This window comes from Stegostoma tigrinum, chromosome 6, assembly GCF_030684315.1.
Source record: "Stegostoma tigrinum isolate sSteTig4 chromosome 6, sSteTig4.hap1, whole genome shotgun sequence".
Classification (NCBI taxonomy): domain Eukaryota; kingdom Metazoa; phylum Chordata; class Chondrichthyes; order Orectolobiformes; family Stegostomatidae; genus Stegostoma; species Stegostoma tigrinum.
In genome coordinates this window covers 81,389,235-81,404,229 of record NC_081359.1, presented here as the reverse complement: position 1 = coordinate 81,404,229, position 14,995 = coordinate 81,389,235, and the positions used below count along the sequence as shown (strand labels likewise).

General features: G+C 41.1%; 1 long non-coding RNA gene across 1 annotated transcript in view; it reads right to left on the bottom strand.

The window, feature by feature from the left end:
* Positions 1–7,741: 7,741 nt before the first annotated feature.
* The window catches only part of LOC125453049 (uncharacterized), a 32,166-nt gene continuing 24,912 nt past the window's right edge, over positions 7,742–14,995 (bottom strand). Inside the window, exon 2 of the long non-coding RNA XR_007247674.1 lies at positions 7,742–8,973. This is a non-coding gene — a long non-coding RNA (uncharacterized LOC125453049). The remainder of the gene's footprint in view (positions 8,974–14,995) is intronic.

The window sequence follows — 14,995 nt, the reverse complement described above, 5'->3', positions numbered from 1 at the left end:
CGCCGGAGGAGTTTAGAATCTCATTTCCAGAAATGATAAGAACTCATACTGAGGAACAGAAAGTTAACAAAGTAGGAAGAGCAGCAGAAATGGCAGATGAACATGTATCAGCCCATAAATTGAAATTTAGTCATCAACAGCAATTTCATTCCGTGAAGGATAGAAATTGGGAAGAAAGGAGATCCTTCAATGGAAAACGAAAAGTAGATCAGACTAGGAACAGTTTACCACAAGTGAAAAAAGAAACCCAAGAGGGTGAAAAGGAGGCAAAAGGTTTCAGGTATTTTCATTGAAATGGAGTGGGACACAAAGTCACAGTGTCGGTGGTTTAAGACAGGTGCTGGGAAAAAGTGCTAAATGTGGTAGAAGATCTTAAACCAGTGGAATTAGCTGAGGTGGTGAAGGAAATCCCAAATGAAGTCGAGGGGCTACAAAAGACTGCATAGCCTTGTTATGGGTTGGATAGTGAGATAGTGCCCAATCTCGACAAAAACTTCACCTCTGTGGGTATAGTTTACTTAGTAAGAACAGGGAGCGAAGGTAAAGAAGTTAAAACATTGAGAAATATGGGAGCTGGTCAGTCTGTAATTTTAAGAGATGAAAATATTTGCGCTACTTCGGAAATGTTACCCAAGAAAGTGGTAGTCTGTGGATGGACAGATTTAGCATTCCCCTTGTAAGATCAGGTTGGAAAGTCCAATCAAGACTGTGGAAGTGAAAGTGGGAATGATTGAAAGAGCATCGATTCCAGGAATGCAGCTTTTTCTTGAAAATGACCTGGCAGGAATAAAAGTGGGAGTGACATCCCTTGTAATGGGGAAGCCGAAGGAAAACCAGGGGACTGAAGAGTTAAAAGATAAATACCCTGGAAGTTTTCTGGACTGTGTGGTGACAAGATCTCATAGTCAAAGATTAAAGCAAGAAGGGAAAACGAAAGAGAAAATCAAAAGAGTTGAGGTCCACTTAGCTGATACCCTGTTTGATGAAATGGTAAAAGAAGAACCTATGCAGGTAGAGGATCAGACAGAGGTATTTAGCTCTGAAAGATTAGTGGTGTTACAACTAAAAGATGAGACATTAAGAGATCTATATTATAAAGCCTACTCGGAAAAGGAACCAGAATGTATTCTCAAGTGTTATAAGCTCAAAGATAAAATCCTAAGACAAAAACTGAGGCCTCAGCAGGTTAGTACAGAGGAGAAATGGATGGAAATGCACCAGACTGTGTAGCAGTTAGCATACAGTCAGGAGATATTATGAGTAGCACACAAATTACCGGTAGGGGATCATTTAGGAGTGAGGAAGACTCAGGCTAAAATACAAAAGGACTTCTATTGTCCTGGATTGCACAAGGATGTGGTTCAGTTTGCTGTACTTGTCATACCTGTCAAATGGTAGAAAAGCCACAGGAACAAATAAACCTAGCACCTTTGAAAAGAATAACAAAGTGTGGGGCTGGATGAACACAGCAGGCCAAGCAGCATCTCAGGAGCACAAAAGCTGATGTTTCGGCCCTAGACCCTTCATCAGAAAAGCTTTTGTGCTCCTAAGATGTTGCTTGGCCTTTTGTGTTCATCCAGCCCCACACTTTGTTATCTTGGATTCTCCAGCATCTGCAGTTCCCATCATCTCTCACCTTTGGAAAAGAAACGGGAGAAAAAGGTATTGTCACTGACACTCCGAGTGAGGAATCAGAATCCAAATAATTTGATTTTGATGTGCCTCAAAATAAGCTAAGTAACGAGGAAGTACTTACAGAATGGAATGGAATAGTGAGCTATCTGTCTTAGGAACAGCAAACTGAATTAAGAGGCTTGTGGCAGAAATATGGGGACACCTGTGGGAATTGAATGGGGAGAATTAGTACTATAGTGCATGAGGGTGAAGTAGGGAATGCTGTTCTGATAAAACAATACCCCTATAGACTTAATCCTCTTAAAGCTGTAAGATACGCAAGGAAGTGGAAGTGATGCTGCAAGAAGATGTCATCGAGCTAAGTGAAAGTGAATGGAGTTTGCCAATCATGTTGGTTCCAAAGACTGATGGCACTCAGCGGTTTTGCTTAGATTATCAGAAGGTCAATACTGAAAGTAAGTAGGTTCATACTCAATTCCAAGACTGGAGAACTGTGTGGAATGAGTTGGACAAGCCACTTACTCCGTGGTTACTGGCAAGTACCTTTGTCAGAGAGAGCAAAAGAAGTTTCTGCCTTTGTAACCCCAAATGGGCTGTATCAATTTAAAGTAATGCCCTTTGGTATGAAGAATGCACCAGCCACAAAGTTGTGACAGGATTGACTAATTGTGGCATCTACATAGCTGATGTTGTGATCTTCAGCCATTTATGGAAAGATTACATGGTGCATTTGGCAGAGCTCTTAGAAAGACTACAGGAGACAAAGCTGATTATAAACTTAGCACAAACTGAATTCACGAAGGCTGAAGTGACATTCTTCGGACATAACATTGGACATGGAAGGATGACACAGACAAAGGCCATCAAGGAATTTCCAACACCATCCTCGAAGCAAAAGGTGCTTGGACTTTTGAGACCGAGCAGATTCTATCAGAAGTTTGTGTGAACTTTAGTAGCGTGGTGGCACAGCTGACAGATTTGCTAAAGAAGAACGTGAAATTTCAGTAGATGGAATAATGCCAGGAGGCATTTGAGAATTTTAAAACTGTATTAACCACCACACCAGTTTTAGCTACAACAAATTTCTCAAAACCGTTTAAAATCTCTATCAATGTCAGTGATATAGGGGTTGGAGCTGTATTGATGCAGGCAGATGGTGGCAGAATTGAAAGGCCAATTGGATATTTTTCAAAGAAACTCAATATTCATCAGAGAAAATACTGCACAGTTTGAAAGGAATTATTGAGTTTGATACTGGCCTTACAACATTTTAATGTTTATGTTATGGAAAATATTTCAGAGATGGTTGTGTTTACAGATTACAACTGTCTCAACTTTCTGGAAAAATTTAAGGACAAAAATGAGATTATTTCATTGGCATCTTATGTTACAGTGTTTGAATTTAGAAATTGTACATGTTGCAGGATGGAAAACTGTGCAGATGTGTTATCGCAGGTTTAAAAGAACATTTGTAGATAATATAGAACTGGTTGGTCCACTTTTTTTTGGAATTAGTATGAAAGGTATAATTTCGCAGAATTAGTGAAAGAAAACCGTGTTTGTGAAGAGAGTGAACAAGACAGAGTATTCCAGAAGACAATTTGTGCGAATTTGGAGACATTAAGTCATAATTCATTGTTGACTCATTAATTGAGTTTATTAAGTGGGACCTGTGTTTATTTCAACAGTATTACAGTTGAACTTATACCAGTTAGAAAGTAGTAGTCTAAGGGGGAATTGTTGGTTTGTCAGCAATTCTGTTAATTTGTTCATTGTTGGGTTAAATAAATAAATTATTACTTGTTACTTGTAACGTGAAGATCAGGGATTCTTTTTCTCGGGGAAAAGCAAGCTTGGTTGATTGATTGATTTATTGTCACGCGTACCAAAATGCAATGAAAAACTTTGTTTACAAGTGGTACAAGCAGATCATGTCTGGATGTTTGGCGGTAATTATTAGAAGGGACCCTCTAATCCCATCATAGCAGAGTGGGGTTTGTGTTTTGGCTTAACTATCAGAGCGGTTTGGCCATTCCCCCTCCCTTCACCAAACAGCAGAATCATATGTTGTTTGAGTTTTGGGCTAACAAGGGCTGGTTGAATATGATCAGCACACTGCCTACTATGGATGGTCAAAAAGATGTGTTGTTTGATACGGTCTTCTGGTCATTGGGATGTACAGCTTACATATTTGGCATCACAAAGGCCGTGAAATTCATATATCTTCTTGATTAGTTGTATGTGAGAAAGATGTTTCTTGGCTTGATGACAGCATGTTAATGGAGATTCATGTGTTTACTGCAAAGCAGATGGCAAACCACCTCTTGCTCAGTGTTTGAGACACTTTCCCCTTGGGTAATCTGAGGTAGATAGGGCATTTTTTTAGGCCAAAAATGGCGGCCTTAGGCCCCTTCACAATATACAGGAAAAAAAACGGATCAGGGTGGCCTTTATCGTGCAAGATAGATTTCATATTATATCCTACCTCAGCATTGAGTTTACATGACAATTTAATGGTTACAGCCCTAATCACAAGGTTGCTGATAAGGTTGATCATGTAGTGAATGGAACTATTTAAATCCCAACCCATGTACTGACTGGTGAAGGCAGATTTATGGTGAATAGTAGTAGAAAATCCCTTGAGGGAGGCAGAAGATGGGAAATTATACACTGGTTAGCCTGGCCTATACTTTTGGTAAGATTTTAAGAGTCCATTATTAAGGATGAGATTGCGGAGTACTTGGGAGTGCAGAGTAAAATAGGGCTGAGTCAGTACAGTTTTGTAAAGGGGAGGTCATGCCTACAAAGCTGTTGAGAATTCTTTGAGGAGGTAACAAGCAAGTTTGACAAAGGAGAGCCAGCAGACACGATCTATTTGGACTTCCAGAAGTCTTTTGAAATGGTGCCACACAGGAGGCCGCTAAATAAGATGAGTCCATGGTGTTATGGGCAAGGTACTGGCATAGATAAAGGCTTTGGTTGACTTACAGAAGACAGTGTTATGATAAAACGTCTTTTTCAAGATGGCAGCTGTTGACTAGTGGAGTTCCACAGGGGTCAGTGTTGGGATCACAACTATTCATGTAATATATTAACAAACTGTACAAAGAATCTGAGGCTGTTGCTAAGTTTATAGATTACAGAAAGATAGGTAGATGAACAGGCAAAATTGAGAAACAGGAAGACTAGATGGATGAGGACAAGCTAGGAGATTGGGCCAAGTGGCACATGAATTAGAATGTGGGAAAATGTGAGGTGATGCACTATGATGGGAAGAATAGAGGTGAAACTGTTTTCTAAATGGGGAAAGGCTTTGGAACTGTTTGCTTCAGAGCCCTAGTTCAGAATTCTTTTAACGTTTAGTTGGCAGCTAGGAAAACAAATACAATGTTAGATTTCACTTTGAGAAGGCTAGAATATAAGAGCAAGGATGTATTGCTGAGGCTGTGCAAGGCTCTAGACAGTCCACATTTGGAGCAGTTTTGGCCCATATATCGAAAGGTAGGACATACTAGCCATGGAGGCAGTCTGGAGGAGGTTTACAAGAATGGTCCCAGTAATGAAAGCCTTGTTATATAAGTATCCGTTGAGAACTCTGGGTCTGGAGTTTAAAAGGATGAGGTTGGATCTCATTGAAACTTACAGAATACTGAGAAACCTGGATAGAGTGGACACGGAAAAGATGTTTCTACTAGTAGGACAGACTAGATGGATAGGTTCTTGATTAGTAAGGGGATCAAAGTTTATGGGGAGAAAGTGGGAGAATGAGGTTGAGAAACATATCAGCCATGATTGAATGGTGGAGTGGTCTAATTCTGCTCCCATATCTTATGGTCTTATGCATGATACGTGTAGATGTTATGCCGGCTGAGCCAAAAAAGCTACCTAAATTTAGTGCCATTTCATATTAGTGCTCCTCTCACTAACTGCTGCATTTTCTCTGACAGTAGTAGAACCTATAAAGGGTAAATGCTTTAATTTGGGATCACCCGTAGAAACAAAACATACAATCATTTGGATAAGCAAACATTTATTCAGCAAAATAAAAATTTGAGGACTGCAAAACAATCATGTACACGAGTACTTTGGACTTACCAGGAGCTGCTGGCCATTTAACCAACAGAAAGTTGCATAATGAAACAAAGTCCAAATGCAGACCATTCATTTTGGATAACAAGGTGTAGACGTGGATGAACACAGCAGGCCAAGCAGCATTAGAGGAGCAGGATGGCTGATGTTTCGGGCCTAGACACTCATCTTGGAGGCAGGGTTCAGTTAGGTTCTCTCTAGCTTTTTGCTTTCAACAGCATGTTTCTTTATGTTGCATGTCCCATTTTGGTCAATGTCCTGATCCTCAATTTCAGCCTCATTCCCAGAAAATTGCTGTTGATCTCCTATTTCCACATTATCCAGTAAATTCTGCCCCTCCCCCCCCTCCCCCATTGCTGGCATCAGTTGTGAAGGGCACAGCATGCCACAATGATTTGGTACATCCTTCCTGGGCTGTACAACAAAGTGCCACAGTAGCAGTCTAGGCCTCAGCTTAAGAAAGCCTGTGGCCTGTTCCACTGAGGACTTGATGGGCAGCATTGTATCTTGGTTCTGGATCAGTCCAAGAGCTTTGCAAAGTTGTCATAACCCACGTTTGGAGAGGTAGCAGCTGTCTTCATATAGTTCTCCCTGTACGGCCTGAGGGCCTTGGAAGGAGGTAGAAACCTGTAAGTTCTTTGGTTTGTATGCATTATGGCAGCTGCAAGGAAATCTGGCACATAATTCCAAAATCTGGCACACATGGTTACAGATAAGTTGAATATTGATGGATTGAAAGCTTTTTCTGTTGACAAACTTGGCAATGTTGGTTATGGGTTGCTCCTGAAGGACTATGGAGGCAGTCTATGATATACTGCACTGAGGGAAGATCTGTGATGATGGAGATTCTAGAGTTAATGGCGTTAATGACATCCCAGATGCCTTATGAGTCAAGCATTGGGACACGTCACACATGTCCTCATTATCTCCTTGAAACAGCTGCTGGTATGAAAATTAAAGGTGCTTGTAACTTCGATGGTAGCTGTAACTTTGGCAGCCACCAGGGTGGGATCATTACTCATTCCTTTCAGTGCAAGTCCTTCTCCAGGAAATGACTCACTTTGGAGATGATGACTCGATACATTTTTAGTCTGCTCCTGAAGTGTGCTTCCCATTGTTATAGACAATGACAGCAAGGCCTGGAAATGCAAGGTCTTGCCTCCCCGTGGAATCTTCTTCTCTGTTTCTAGCTCTGAAGACAGTGTGGCAGCCACTGGAGGTTGCTGTTCTTGCTGGCAAAGTTGTAGTTGTTCTCTCCTTTGGTGCCTTTGCCTGTGCAGCAAGGCCATAAGGAATTTAGCAACTGTGATGTCTATCTCAGATGCATGAACCAAACCTCTGTGTGGCATGTTGAAAACAGAACAATATTTATGTAGCACTCCTAAACTCTCACATCAATCACAATGAAATATCATGCTTGATTTGGCCATGGAGGCTTCATAAGGCGACAATGACTTGCTAGGATTTCTAACACATGTAAACTTATCCAGATATATGTTACAAAACCAAAGTGTTCCTGTTGCACTGGAGTAATAAAATTCTGGAATTAATACAACATGATAGCAAACCTCCCAAAAAACACCAGCCTTGAATATCACCAACCATGACTTTGCACAGTTCAGTATGTGAACATGGTAGCTTGGGAGCATTGTCTTCTAGAATCAGGTATGTGATTCGGAAATGTCAAAATCAGGTGAAACTTGTAGTTTTTGATTAAAATAACTTGTCTGACATGGAAACAGGTAATTAATACAAATTGTGCAATAGTCATAATTGCATGATGCCATAAAGTTTACGTCCAATGTTGTAAAAAGAATGATTTGCCAATGGATTGTAATTTGAAGCCAGATGGCATTATTGAATCATTGGATATGCAATTAATATAACTGCCCCTAGCAGGGCCTCAAACTCAAAGAGAAAAACGCAATAACATGCTCTGTTTCTCCTCCATGGGATGATGGCCATTTTGTTATGTTATTGCACAACTGACTTTGCATTGAATATGGCAAGGTTTCAAGTCTGTGTCCTTGTGACTGATAGCAGGCCCTGTCTAAAAAACAGCAGGAAACTACTATCCTTCATGTGCTCAATTGTGTTTTTGTCTGTGTCCCCCCAATAAGATTTCCAACTCCGCCAACCACATTTCTACTCAGTTCCTTTATATAACTTCTAATGTGCCCAATTGATCTCTTTCATTGTAATCATTCCTTCAGATCCCAGTAAAGTGAACACCAACACAAGACTAGAACTTCTTACTCTGCTAGGATTTAACAGACCGGCCTTAATAAATCCCCTGACTATCGACAGCCAAACCCGCAGGGTGACTACAGCCCAATACCTGGACTGACTTTGCAAGACTCTAGTTAATATCTCTGCAACACCCTGACTGATGCACCTGAAATCCTTGGACTAGCTGCATTGGAGAACCTGAGGAACTGACTGTGGCCCAATTGCCAGATTGCAAGGACATAGATCCCCAGACTCTGGGTTGGACCAAGTGCCAGAGTGACTGTGGCCAAACCTCTGGACAAGAATGAGATGCTCTTTGATTGGTAGCACTGACTGACTGACCATAACCCCTTTACTCTACTAAGCACTACTGTGCATTGATTTTCAGACATCGTCATTTGGTTGTTTGTGTGTTTGCTATATAGAATGCTAGAACATTTTCTAGTTATGACTTTCATGTAGCACATTTTTGTACATCACCCTGTCCGCCACCTTGACTGCTTCTCATGGTTCAGAGAACAGAACAATGTACCTCTCCAACTGTGTGAAAATTTCAGAAGCTGGAAGTCTGTAAGAGCTTGTGTGCTCAAAAACTTTGCAGGCGAAACACTAGTCCAAACTGACAGTCTCTAAGTAAGCGTAACCTGAGTGAGCATTGAAGAAGTAATCTAACAGTCACAAGATGCATCCTACATAAATGCATGAAATGCTTTTATGTCCCTTTGTGCAGGGTGACTTGGCCATAAATTAAGTCCTGAACTCCAAACTGAAGTTCTGAAGGGGTGAAGTGGTGTGTAAGCTGTCATGATGATGTGTGGAAGTTGATGGCTCGCTGATGCCCATTACATGGATTAAAGTGAATGAGAACAGTATCCAATGAGCATGCAGTGATGGCATGGTGAAGACAGCGTTGTCTGAAGGGATGAAGGAGGAAGCATGAGCTGCCACCATGTAACCTCTGACTTTCAAGGTAGGAAATGTTGCCTTCTAGTTTCTTGGGAAAGACAGGAGAATTGGGACCTGCAGAGAAATTAGGTAAATTTGGTTAATAATGAGATGCAAATCCATGAAAATAAGGTAATTGCCATTCATTAGCAAGATTCTGACTCCATCATTTAAACTCGAGGGGAAAATTGGATTTCTTTCTCTTGACACAAAGAATCTGGTTTTTCATTTTTGTTGTATTTTCCCTAACTTTCCTGCATTCTCATGCTACTCTATGGGGACAGAAAATTTTGCCCCATGTTTTAATGACAACCTTCTTAATTTATGCTCTGTAATCTGACTAAAATCTAGGATATCTTCCACAGAAAAATTGAAAGAACTGTGGAAGCTGTAAATCTGGAACAAAGACAGAAGTTGCTGGAAAAGCTCAGCTGGTCTGCCACCATTTGTGAAGAAAGATTAGAGCTAACGTTTCAGGTACAGTGACCCTTCCGTCAAACCGGTGGAACCTTCTTCTGAGGAACGGTCACTGGACCCAAAAGGTGAACTGATTTTTCTCCACCGACACTGGTAGACCTGCTGAGCTTTTCCAGCAACTTCTGTTTTTGTATCTTCTACAGAAGTCTTTTTACAACCAGATATGGTAAGTAATCGAACATAACTACTTCGACAGTAATTTTTTCCTATTTCAGTACACCGCACATAAGTATCTGGTAAAAAAAACCAAAGATGTGCAGTAAATGATGTTAATATGACAATAGAATTCCTTTTTTCTTTAAAACAACCTGTTTGGATATGTTATGACGCACCTCCTTGGCAGTTGAGACTTAAGTTCAGACTTCCTGCTCCAGAGTTTCCAACACTTTCATTGTGCTACAAGACCCCAGAATGACTCATATGTGTCAACAAAGAACAATACAAGGCAATAATACTTAGCTTCCACCAGAATTATTTAAAAAGCTTGCAACAATGGTGTATTTGTGGTCTGCATACAATTTCCCTCTGCTTTTCTATGTCAAAACCCCAGAATTGATATAATTGTGCAGGTTGACTACAAACTTAAAACTGCATTTAGGAATATTTAAACAAATATTATCTTTTCTTTTATATAAAGCCTTAGATTGCCCACATCTGGAACACTGCATCCAATGTTGGTCTTTCCCATGGTTCTCGATACTGAAGTGCTGGACTATTTTGGTTTGGACAATAAGAAACAGAAACATAGCACTTTCCACTCCCAGAGATGGCCAGAAGAATTGGAGTAGGTGAACTCAATCAGGGGAAGAAGTGAAAGTCTATTTCGCACTGTTCAGTTAAACTTCAGTGATTAAGTTCTCTCATCAGAAGACAGGTAAATAATTTCTTCAGTCGATGTTGAGAAGCTTTATCTGTATGTATTCCATCTCAGAAAACTTCAGTTGCTGGAATTAACTTTGTATTCCCAGTTAATTTATACTCCATTGACAAACTTGAAGCTCCAGGTGCCTCACAGCAAAATGCAAGCATATACGCGGTGACAACCCGCCTTCGTCCACTTCAGTAGATAAATAATTGATGCTTAATTTTTTCAGCAACATGGCTACAAATGATGCTTCCATTCACTTGCATTATCGCTCTTAGAAATGCATTAAATGTATAGCAGTGGCGGAAGGCAGGCTGTCTCCAAGAAACACCTGGCATACGGGAAACAGGGCAGCATCAGGCTGAAGTGCAGGCTTTAGCAAACATAGGAAAGTAGTGTTTATTGTTGAAGTGCAGGCTTTAGCACATTTGGTAAAGGGATGTTGATGATTATAGGACAAGGAACACCAAAAGTGGTAAACAGAGAATGGCTGTGCTGAACCTCATGGAACTACAAAAGCAGTAAACAGGCAGCTATAATGTCTTGTCTGGGCTGACAGGGAGGTGGTGGCATCGCAGCAATGTCACTCATATAGTAATGCAGAGTCTAAGACTGATGTTCTTGGTACATGGATTTGATTCCCAACATGGCAGATGGCAAAAATTGAATTCAACAAAAATTTGGAGGTAAAAGCTTGTCTGATGGCAAGTATGTGCCGGTTGTCATAAAACCCATCTAGTTCATTAAAGCTCATTGGGTGAAGAAACCTGCCATCCTTACCTGTTTTTACCTACATGTGACTCCAGAGCCAGCAATATGTTTGACTCTTAATTCTCTTTGAGATGGCTTGGTAAGTGACGAGGTTCAATCTCAATTAGGGATAAACAACAAATGCTGTCTCAATGGCAACACCCACATCCCATGTATAAATAAAAAAAACTGCATGAACGTTTAAAATAGGGTGTGGCAATGGCATCAGACAACGTACTTAGAAACTGAATCAGAACCAAGACCTGAGTTTATTATATAAGGGTCAAAGCATTAATGCGAAAATAAAAACCATCTCAAATACCAACCAGAGGTTTTGGCAGTGATCCATGTGAAACAAAATTTGACATGTGGCTCACGAAATTCAAATGGAAGACCATTTTGGTATCAGGAAAACGTAGGCTAAAATATTAAAATATTTTTATTGGCTGGGATTACTTGAATGGGGACATTTGTGACGACTGTTCCTCCAGTGAGTTATTTAGTTGTCTAGCACCATTTGTAACTTGAAGTGGTAGGACTGCTGCCTTTAGATTTGATCCATCAATGTGGGATTGTTTAATTTTATCAATAGCATGTTGTTTATGCTGTTTGGCAAACTGTTGTCTACTGTTGTACTGGACTGACATCTTTCTTTTCTATATGACTGATGCTTCTTCTGGCATGTCCTCTGCACTCATTGAACTACGGTTGGTCTCAAGGCTCGATGACAATCGTAGAGTGAGAATCATGAATCATGAGATTACAAATTGTGGTCAAATACAATTCAGCTGGGGCCACTGTTCAGTGCCTCAGCTTAAGTTGCTAGAAAGTTTGAAGTCTGTCCTATTTAGCAAGGTGGCACTGCTACAGAATGCGATACTGACAATGTGAAGACAGACTGCAAATGGTCACTCTTTTCTAGGGACAGATCCATCTGTTTCAGGTAGATTGGTAGGATGAAGTCAAGCAGATTTATGTTCATACTGGTTCCTCAACATTTGCCGCAGGCACAGTCAAGCAGATATGTCCTTTAGAGCTCGGCAGTTTGGTTGGTATTGGTGCTACTGAGCCATTCTTTGTAGATGTCGAAGACTACCACCCACATTTTTTGCCTTTGCCATCCTCAATGCATCTTCCAATTGGTATTTAACATTTGAGGAAGGCTGATTCACCAGTTGAGGGGTCAGCAATATGTTGGTGCTGAGTTAGTGGAATGACTACCCCTGAATTTTCAAAATTCAGAAACACTCAAGAATTGGAGGGTAGCAAATGTGTTACATTATTTTCAAAATATTGGCCCTGCTTCTGCATCAGTAATACAGTTGTTATGAACTTTCATAAATTATTTGGCAGTGGTAATAAATTTATAAGTATCTGAATATACCAAATATAATAATTTCATTATTTTTTCCCTGAATTTTTTTTTCAATTATGGTAAAAATGACAACAAGATCTATATATAAATAGAACAACCAATGCCCATAACTTCCCCTCTCGAATTCCAGTGTGAGTATAAGAAAATACAACGGGTACCAAAAGTACTTCATACATACTCAGTGATGAGGAAAAAGAAACAAATCTTGGAGAGAAAAGTCAAGCAGATGTGTGTCCAGGCTGCCATTTATTATTTACTAATGTTTCCACTGTACTGCAATTCCAAATGTAAATTAGCTATTTTTGTAGTCTATTTTTCTTCTCACTGTCTAATTTGTTATTTGTGATGGGACTGTCAAGCAGGAATGATTGCAGTGAGGGCAGATGATTAATGAGTCTACTCTGGACAAATCTATCTTTTAATCAAAACTATGCTTCTCTCTAGAAATAAATTAAGAAGATCTCTTGATCAAAACCTGCCTCATATGAAGGTATTTTAAAATATAAACACTATTAATTTCTTGCCCTTGTAACACAACCAACAAGGATTTAATGTATTTTAGCCAATACATTATTAAGCACTGACAAATTTCAGTACATTTTGGCTTATTGCATTGTTAAGTAGCAGAATTTTTTAAATGTCTTGTAGTCTCAGGCATGACCCATAAAGAGAACAACTACTCCATCTACAGTACAGAACTGGTCAAATATATATCAATGTAAATTATTCAAATATGTGTAAATTTGAATGGAGGTGTTAGGGTGCAGAAGATCACCCATCTAGCTTTTGACATATTGACTTTCCTGGGATCTGTTTTATTATCATAAAATCATGAAGCCCACAGAATTGAAAACCTTTGTATTTGGACACTTGCATTTTGATGAAAGAGATATAATGTGATTCTGAAGGACATAATGACTTGCAGCAGATAGAGGAGGTCGACATGTCAACCCATCCCATTCTGCCTTGAAAAAATGCTGTGTTATCCAGGTTCTCTACTTACTCTGCCCTTTGGTCATGCATAAGAAACCAGATGTTTTACTCTCTCTGTTTTCATATCTAGTACACTTCATTTGACTTTGCGTGTGGATTGCAGTCTTATATGAATCTCATGGGCTAGGAAATCTACAATTGCCTTTCTTCACTACACAACCTTTTTAGAGAAAAAGAACAAGGCATAAGAGCATAACACACAGGAGAAGAAGTAGGCCATTCAGCCCATAAAGTCTGTTCCACTATTCAATGTAATTGTTGCTGAGTTTATAACTCGTAACTCCACTTCTAAGCATTTTCCCCGGAATTCTTGAGTCTCTTACTGTCTACCTCAGCCTTGAATATTGCTCTAGGATATTGTCCCAAATACACCACATGACTTCTTCCTCATAGCTACATAGAAACTAGGAGTGGGAATAGGCCATTCAACCCTTTAAGCCCACTCCACCATTCTGTATGATCAGGGTTGATCCTCCATCTCAATGCCAGACAGGTATTTCTGCTTTAACATGTGTTTGATTCATGTGAGATAATGGGAACTGCAGATGCTGGAGATTCCAAGATAATAAAATGTGAGGCTGGACGAACACAGCAGGCCAAGCAGCATCTCAGGAGCACAAAAGCTGACGTTTCGGGCCTAGACCCTTCATCAGAGAGGGGGATGGGGGGAGGGAACTGGAATAAATAGGGAGAGAGGGGGAGGCGGACCGAAGATGGAGAGTAAAGAAGATAGGTGGAGAGAGTGTAGGTGGGGAGGTAGGGAGGGGATAGGTCAGTCCAGGGAAGACGGACAGGTCAAGGAGGTGGGATGAGGTTAGTAGGTAGCGGGGGGTGCGGCTTGGGGTGGGAGGAAGGGATGGATGAGAGGAAGAACAGGTTAGGGAGGCAGAGACAGGTTGGACTGGTTTTGGGATGCAGTGGGTGGGGGGGAAGAGCTGGGCTGGTTGTGTGGTGCAGTGGGGGGAGGGGACGAACTGGGCTGGTTGAGGGATGCAGTAGGGGAAGGGGAGATTTTGAAACTGGTGAAGTCCACATTGATACCATATGGCTGCAGGGTTCCCAGGCGGAATATGAGTTGCTGTTCCTGCAACCTTCGGGTGGCATCATTGTGGCAGTGCAGGAGGCCCATGATGGACATGTCATCAAGAGAATGGGAGGGGGAGTGGAAATGGTTTGCGACTGGGTGGTGCAGTTGTTTTTTGCGAACTGAGCGGAGGTGTTCTGCAAAGCGGTCCCCAAGCCTCCGCTTGGTTTCCCCAATGTAGAGGAAGCCGCACCGGGTACAGTGGATGCAGTATACCACATTGGCAGATGTGCAGGTGAACCTCTGCTTGATGTGGAATGTCATCTTGGGGCCTGGGATGGGGGTGAGGGAGGAGGTGTGGAGACAAGTGTAGCATTTCCTGCGGTTGCAGGGGAAGGTGCCGGGTGTGGTGGGGTTGGAGGGCAGTGTGGAGCGAACAAGGGAGTCACGGAGAGAGTGGTCTCTCCGGAAAGCAGACAGGGGAGGGGATGGAAAAATGTCTTGGGTGGTGGGGTCGGATTGTAAATGGCGGAAGTGTCGGAGGATAATGCGTTGTATCCGGAGGTTGGTAGGGTGGTGTGTGAGAACGAGGGGGATCCTCTTGGGGCGGTTG